The sequence below is a fragment of the Pseudopodoces humilis genome, chromosome 9 (genome assembly GCF_049639895.1).
Source record: "Pseudopodoces humilis isolate 2021_Gansu_Grassland_sample_001 chromosome 9, ASM4963989v1, whole genome shotgun sequence".
In the NCBI taxonomy this organism is placed as follows: Eukaryota; Metazoa; Chordata; class Aves; order Passeriformes; family Paridae; genus Pseudopodoces; species Pseudopodoces humilis.
In genome coordinates this window covers 18,548,722-18,555,324 of record NC_142208.1, presented here as the reverse complement: position 1 = coordinate 18,555,324, position 6,603 = coordinate 18,548,722, and the positions used below count along the sequence as shown (strand labels likewise).

Sequence of the window (6,603 nt, the reverse complement as noted above, 5' to 3'; positions counted from 1 at the left end):
CCAAAATCTCACACACGTGCAAGTACACAGTCCATTTTCATTAGAGTTGCAGCTTCCATTTCTTTTCCTGAGACCATCTTAAAAAGTGAGACAGTAGAGTGTCACGGCACAAAATAAAACCACTCACCTTCCTGTTTAGGTGCTTTCAGCTATTTGAGCATTCATAGGATTACATTTTCACACTCCCACCAGCCTCTGGAATGGACAGGTTTTAGCTGGGCACCCAGCAGAGAAGCCGCTTAGAAAGCAGTGGTGTACTTTGACCTTCTCACTTTATGGACACAGCTTATAAAATTGTCAGCATGTAGCAGAGCAGATATAAGATTGTGGATGAAGAATGGAACTCTGGGGGAAGTAAATTACTCTCAAATTGTGTCAGCATTGGCAGAAGAAAGAAAACATAAGAGATATTTTTATTTTAAAAGTGGGTTTTGATACTCTCAAAACTAAACTAGCCCATGTTTTGTTTTGGAAAGGCAACTTTTCATTTAAACCTTGAACAAAAATATTAGTAAGGCTAGATGAAGGATAACAAGCAAGAATACATTGAGATAAATTATATTGGTGGGGAGCTCAGGTAGATAATTTTAGAGGGTTATTTGGTTGCTTTTAAGCAAAACAAAAATCTCATTCATAAAACTTTAATGAGTAGTTCAGTTCTATCTAAAATTCAGCAATACAGGACTTTTCATTGCTTTATTTTTTTTTTTCACCAGGTTGAAATTCCCTCCAGGAGCACAAGCTTAGGAATCTTGTTAAGGATTTAGAACCATGAATTTTTTAGATCCTACAGATTTCTGACTTTCAATTAAGTATCTCTATGCAGACTCGTTATACTGCAGTTGAGTGGACAACCTCCACAGCAGGGCATATCTGAGAAGACATTTGTATAAATGAACAGTTGGACAGTCCAAATGAGTCTGCTCCACATATGAATATTGGGGAAGGCAAAGGGAAGAAGCATTTGTTTTCTTCCAGGAAACCGATGTCCTTGTGAACAAGATGCTGATTACCAAGCTAAGACAACCTTTAATAGGATAATATCTGCTCTAAAATGAATGATGTTTTAAAATATTACAATTCCTAAGTTTTCTTCACCTAGAGGGAATTTGAAAATATTTTAAAAAATATCACGTTTTTTCCATAACATTTTGATCCAAAAATATTAATGGGAACATATTTTCAGATCACACTTTTACATAGTAAGAAATATTTCTTGTATTAAGCACATTTGATTGGGAGTTTTTCTTCTCTACATCTTAAAAAGCTTAGCAGACAGGTCAGTTTTACAGACTTCATTTCACAGGCTGAAAACAGAAACATTAAGAATTGTAATTATATACCCAGTCAGTGGCAGAGCTGCAAATGATGCCTGGGCCTCCAAAACTCAAGTCTGTAAGTCATTAACAACTCTATTTTAATTTCATTATTTTCTTCTTCTCTGCTTAAGATTATTTGAAAAAGAAGAAAATGGGTCAGTGTTAAAATAACTACACATTTGAAATTTTTAGCTCCCTCCATTTTTCACCTAGCCTCCAGTTTTCACCCTAGTTTCATTTTGAATCAGATCTGCCTAAATTACTATATTTTTCCCTGAGGCAGCAGGAGGAGATACATTCCTGAGGATGCCAGTTTCAGTCCCCGGTGTCTAAAATATGCATGTACTGCTCTTTGATTCCTGCCACTAAAAGAAAAAAAGCAACATTCATTCTGCAGGGATAGCATTCAAGTTTTAAATAATGTATTTCTTTATCTCCTCTCCCAGCCAAGGACCTCATGTCTTCCAGGCCCATTGGTGACAGATAGGATAAACCACTGCCTAGGTTACAGTGTTTTATGCAGCTGATTCAGGAGGTCCTGCAGCTCCTTGCCAAAGGATATACTGCTGTCATCATACTCAAAGGTTCAGGGAAGGTCTGGGGGTGTACAGAACCAGATGAACAAGTGAGAAATCAATAACTTCTCCAGGCTTTCACATCCTACCTGTTTCAGGAATACCAAAGAAGCTCAATCTGGAAAATTTTGGTCGATGATTGGAGCAGACTGCATAACTGTGCAGGTAATACAATTAGAATCAGTGATGTGAGCACAACTGCACAGTTAACTGGGACTTGGTCATGTTAAGAAACTTCATTTTTGAAGTTTGAGATGATTTGCTCACATAATGCAAAATCCAAACAACGTCAACTACCCCAGTAAATTCTGATCCAGCAGGTCAATTAAACATATATTTCAATGTGAAGATTATGAACACTCTCTCATGATTTAAACTTAACCTTTGAATGTTCTTCTGTATTGGAACCAGGAAATTAAGTTCAGAAATACACAATATATTTCACAGAGAATTTCTCTGAGAAGAATCACCCATTTAAAAGAGGCAATGATGAAGGAAAGATCTTCCACTGAAGATTTGATTTCCCCGATTTGACAGCAGTAGCAGCCCTCTTAGATCTGTGATGATCTGAAGGTGATGGTGAGGGAAGGGCTAGAGAGAGAAGTAGCATCTTTTTAGGTCAAAAGATGTAGCAGCAGAAAAGAAACTTCTAGACAGACTCACCAAAATGTTGACAGAAGGGACCTCTGGAGGTTCCTTTGTCCAGCCTTCTGCTTGGAACGGAAGTAGCACCAAAACTAGACTAATTTAAATCATCTTAGAAACCTCTGAAGGCTGACATCTCCCCTGGTCTGCAGGTTTCTATCCCAGTCCTGCATCATCATCCTCCTGGTCAACAAGTTTATCTGGGTTCCACCCTGAGTTTCTAAGGTCCAAACTCGGGGGCATTGCTTTTTGTATTTTAGCATCTGTAGTGCCAGGTGTTTGATTTTATACTCTGAAAATGTCTTTTAACTTCTTGCGGGTTCATATTAGGTTCCTCCATTAGCCTTTTTGCCAGATTAAGCAAGTCTCCTTCAACTTTCTTGTAGGAGAGGTGCCCTAGTCCTCCATAGCCTCAGAAGTCCTTATTTCACCATATTTCAAACCAAATATAATTTGGGAAAAAGATATTTCTTTGTACCTTAATTGTGTTAACTCTATTTTATCTAACTGTGGGACACAATTTGCAGTGTCATTGTCATCTTATTTCAGATTGGAAAATATCCACTAGATCTTGTATGGAGCAGAACCAAATAATTCAACGTCTCTGATCTGCCCTGACACATCCCCAGTAGATATTGCAATGTTTAAAAGATTTCTCCCCGCCTCATCGATAAAGCTATCATCTAGACAAAAAATTAAGATGGACACTGGTTGTCCATACAACTAGTATCCATTCTATATTTATCTCCTTATCCTCTGAAAAGCAAATGCAATCCAATACTTAGAGCCATGCTGTCTCGGTATCCTTATGCTCATTTTCATTACCAAAGGAAACTTGGCTTGCAGACATGTTTAGGACTATGGCAACAGAAGGAGTTCTTATCACTAAAGGAGACATATAATTTCTGATACTAATATAATAAGGATAATACCACAAAGACAAAACAGAAAAAAAAAATAATTAAAAACTAGAAACATACTTTGTCCCTATTCATGAAATCTAGAATATCTGGATTTATAAGACACTTACTGTTCTTAAGAAAGTTCTTGCATTCATAGTCTTACTTTTCTGTAATATATGAAGATGCATCACAAAACATGTTTGGAATTTTTTATCAGATCATTCAGAATTGTCTATCTTTTTTTTTACCACCTTTTAAATCGCACTGCCTAATAGCTTCTCAAAAGCTGAAAATTTGTTAAAGGTTTCATTACAAACCTTCTCATTAGAATAGCACACCTTGACATGGTCAGAGATGACTGTTTATAACAAAATCAGAAAGGACACATCAATGTCTCTGATGTTTGTCAAGTATAAACAAAAAAAAGGGAAAGAAATCCAAGTCATGCTTTTTTAATCTACTATGAAAATTAGCATACAATTCTTAAGGTATTTTTACAGGCCACTTATGTAAAATATCTATTTTTCCTACAGGGCACTCTTTCAAATAAATTTGAAAATACATTAAGGTATTTCCAATAGTAGTAGGTGAGCTCTTGCAGCCATCACTAGAGGAGAAAAAAAATTAAAGTGTGCCAGAAATATTTCTGCAGGGTAGTTTCTTGTCCCACTGAAGTCCAAGACAGCTATGTTATAGGCTTCTCTCAAGCTACAGCTGCTCTCTAGAGAGTCACTCTTACATCCTGAAATCAAAGATTAATTACTCCTGACCTATTTGTGGAACATGACTAGATGGGAAGGAACATTGACTGTAAAAGAATAAAGACACTCAGAAATTCCCTAGTTTCACTCTGAAAAGCATTAAAAATTATTGTTGTTTAGTCTCCCTCTTAGCCCTCATTCCTGAATATAATTCTGCAAGACCATAGGTCTATCCTTTCCTAGCAGTCATGATGTATTTGGCACATTCACTGCCTCCTGCAGTAAGCACTACCCCTGGGAAATCCAAGATGTCATTAGGCTTATGCATTTTCTCACTTTTCAGCCAAACCTAAAGAAATAGGTCCATTCTTTTTCCCTTGGCATTAGATAATCCCCAAACTAAAGTTTTTCCTGAATTACCCTTTTTCCCCTCAAAGATACCTTTGAACTTCCAGTTGTTTCCAGAACTGTTCTAGAACATCTACACAGATTTCTCCATTCTGTATCATCAGTTTACATGGTACCAGAGAGGTCATCTCCAAAGAAGAACAGGAAAATTCTCACTTCATGGTTTGAGTGTTTCTTGGTATAAACCCTAAGACTGCCAGTGAAATCATTGGTTACTGGCAGCTGAGAGGCCTTCTCCACCTGGAAAACCAGCTGGCATCATCAGCGTCATGAGGTTTCAAGTGGTGATCACTTAGCCTGTAAGCAAGCGCTATATCAAACTGACATTGCTTCTGGTCGTTAGATACTTGAAAAGTTGTTCATTTATGCACACATTTCTTGATCAGAATTCCACAGTTCCTGAATATATAACCATTCAAACTTGCCTTGCAGAAGAAATGTTGCTGCAGTTATTGATCTCAAAATGCACACAATGGTCTTTCCTTGTTTCTCTGGACCCTTTTCCATCAACTCTACTTTGCAACATATTAGAACAGATTACAATTTTGGTTACAGTCTAAATAAACTGGATCTGAAATTCAGTGGGGCCAAAGTCCAGAGTTATTTGATCTTGGGCTTTGATCCAGGTGCATCATTCTGATGAGCAAAGAAAATGTTATCAGTCAGCTAGTTACAAGTCCTTGGCCTGCAGATGGAAGCAGAAGATGAGGAGGAGGAAAAAAGGATATACCGTGCGATAATTGGTAGGTGACAGCATGCTGTTTGTGCAGCCTGGGGAAACAGAGATCCATTCAATCCGCCTCACAACAGCTTCAGCAACTTCACTGGCCCACACACTCTTCCGTCTCGAGAACCCGCCGTGTTTCATAGCCTCCAGTCATCAGCCTTGGCGCCAACACATGAATCATATCTTCTGTGAGTGTCCCCACTGCGGTAACTTATTATCATCCTCTGCAGTTAGATTGCACTTGCCAATCCCAGATCTCAAAACACTGCATTAATATAGACAAAACCTGGGATTTAATATCTTGCTTGTAGCCATGGGAAATCAGCTGTCATTAAGACAAGAGACCTCATCTCCTCATTCTCCTTAAGCTTTCTAATCCCTAGGTCACATCACCTGCCTTCCTTCATGTTGTGTGCTTAACCATCCAATGGGGAACATTTGTGATAGACAGAAGAGTTCTTCCACATTCCAAAAAGGCAGCAGATAATTAATGACCACATTTATTTTTAGATTCACACAAGAGTCACATAGTAGCACTTCTCCAGTACATGGTTAGTCAACTGATTCCTATTTTCTAGCCTACTGGATGTTTAGTGCTCTACAATAGACTTCCATTCTGGATTTGACCAAGCAGAGGTATATAACCATGGGAACAGTGGTTTGCAACAACTGGTACATGTTGTCACTTTGGTATCCCAAGCCATCAGGGATGCCCCTCTTGACTCAGATCAGTCATAAAAGCCCTATTGCCTACAGCCCAGCAGCTTCCTTAGTCACTCTAAGAAGCCTGCTAAATAGGACCCTTAGAGCCCAGCTCTAGAACAGAATGACCAGCAAAACCCCTTTTCTCCCTAAGGGAAAGAGAGGGAGAACACAGCAGGGCAGGCCATAGTCCCCATAGTATTTGAATGAAGGAGGAAAGATTTAGAAGTGGCCAGGTTCAACCAGAAATCATGTTCATCAAACACATTTATGATGATGAAGAAGCAGGTCTAGGGTCAAACTAAGGAAACACACCACAGCTAAGAGTGAGAATTATGTAGAATAAAGATTACCAGTACCAGACACAATTTTCCAATTACTAGGTAGATTCACAACATTGAGGGAGATGTAAGGCCTAGCTGAAAAAACAGAGATTATCCAGAGATGATAATCCAAATCCATACATCACTACAGTAGCACTGAAGACTAAGAGTCTTACCAGCTAGTTTAAACTGGATATGAAGCCCAAACCTGGCTTAAATAGAGATCCTGGGCCTATGGGCAGAGGGTGTGGATGGTGACCATATGAATTGTGTTAGGGCCATTAAAGCTATTAATGCACTT

At 38.5% G+C, this 6,603-nt stretch overlaps 1 long non-coding RNA gene across 2 annotated transcripts; it reads right to left on the bottom strand.

Moving 5' to 3' along the window:
• Positions 1 to 1,247: 1,247 nt before the first annotated feature.
• On the bottom strand, positions 1,248 to 6,478 carry LOC148183779 (uncharacterized). 2 transcript variants are annotated; one of them, XR_015773245.1, is made up of 3 exons: positions 6,339 to 6,478; positions 4,584 to 5,542; positions 1,248 to 2,485 (listed from the first exon to the last, which is right to left on the bottom strand). It is a non-coding gene; the product is annotated as an uncharacterized LOC148183779 (long non-coding RNA). The 2 variants fall into 2 exon arrangements; XR_015773244.1 differs by lacking the exon at positions 1,248 to 2,485 and having other exon boundaries at positions 3,878 to 5,542.
• Positions 6,479 to 6,603: the final 125 nt, after the last annotated feature.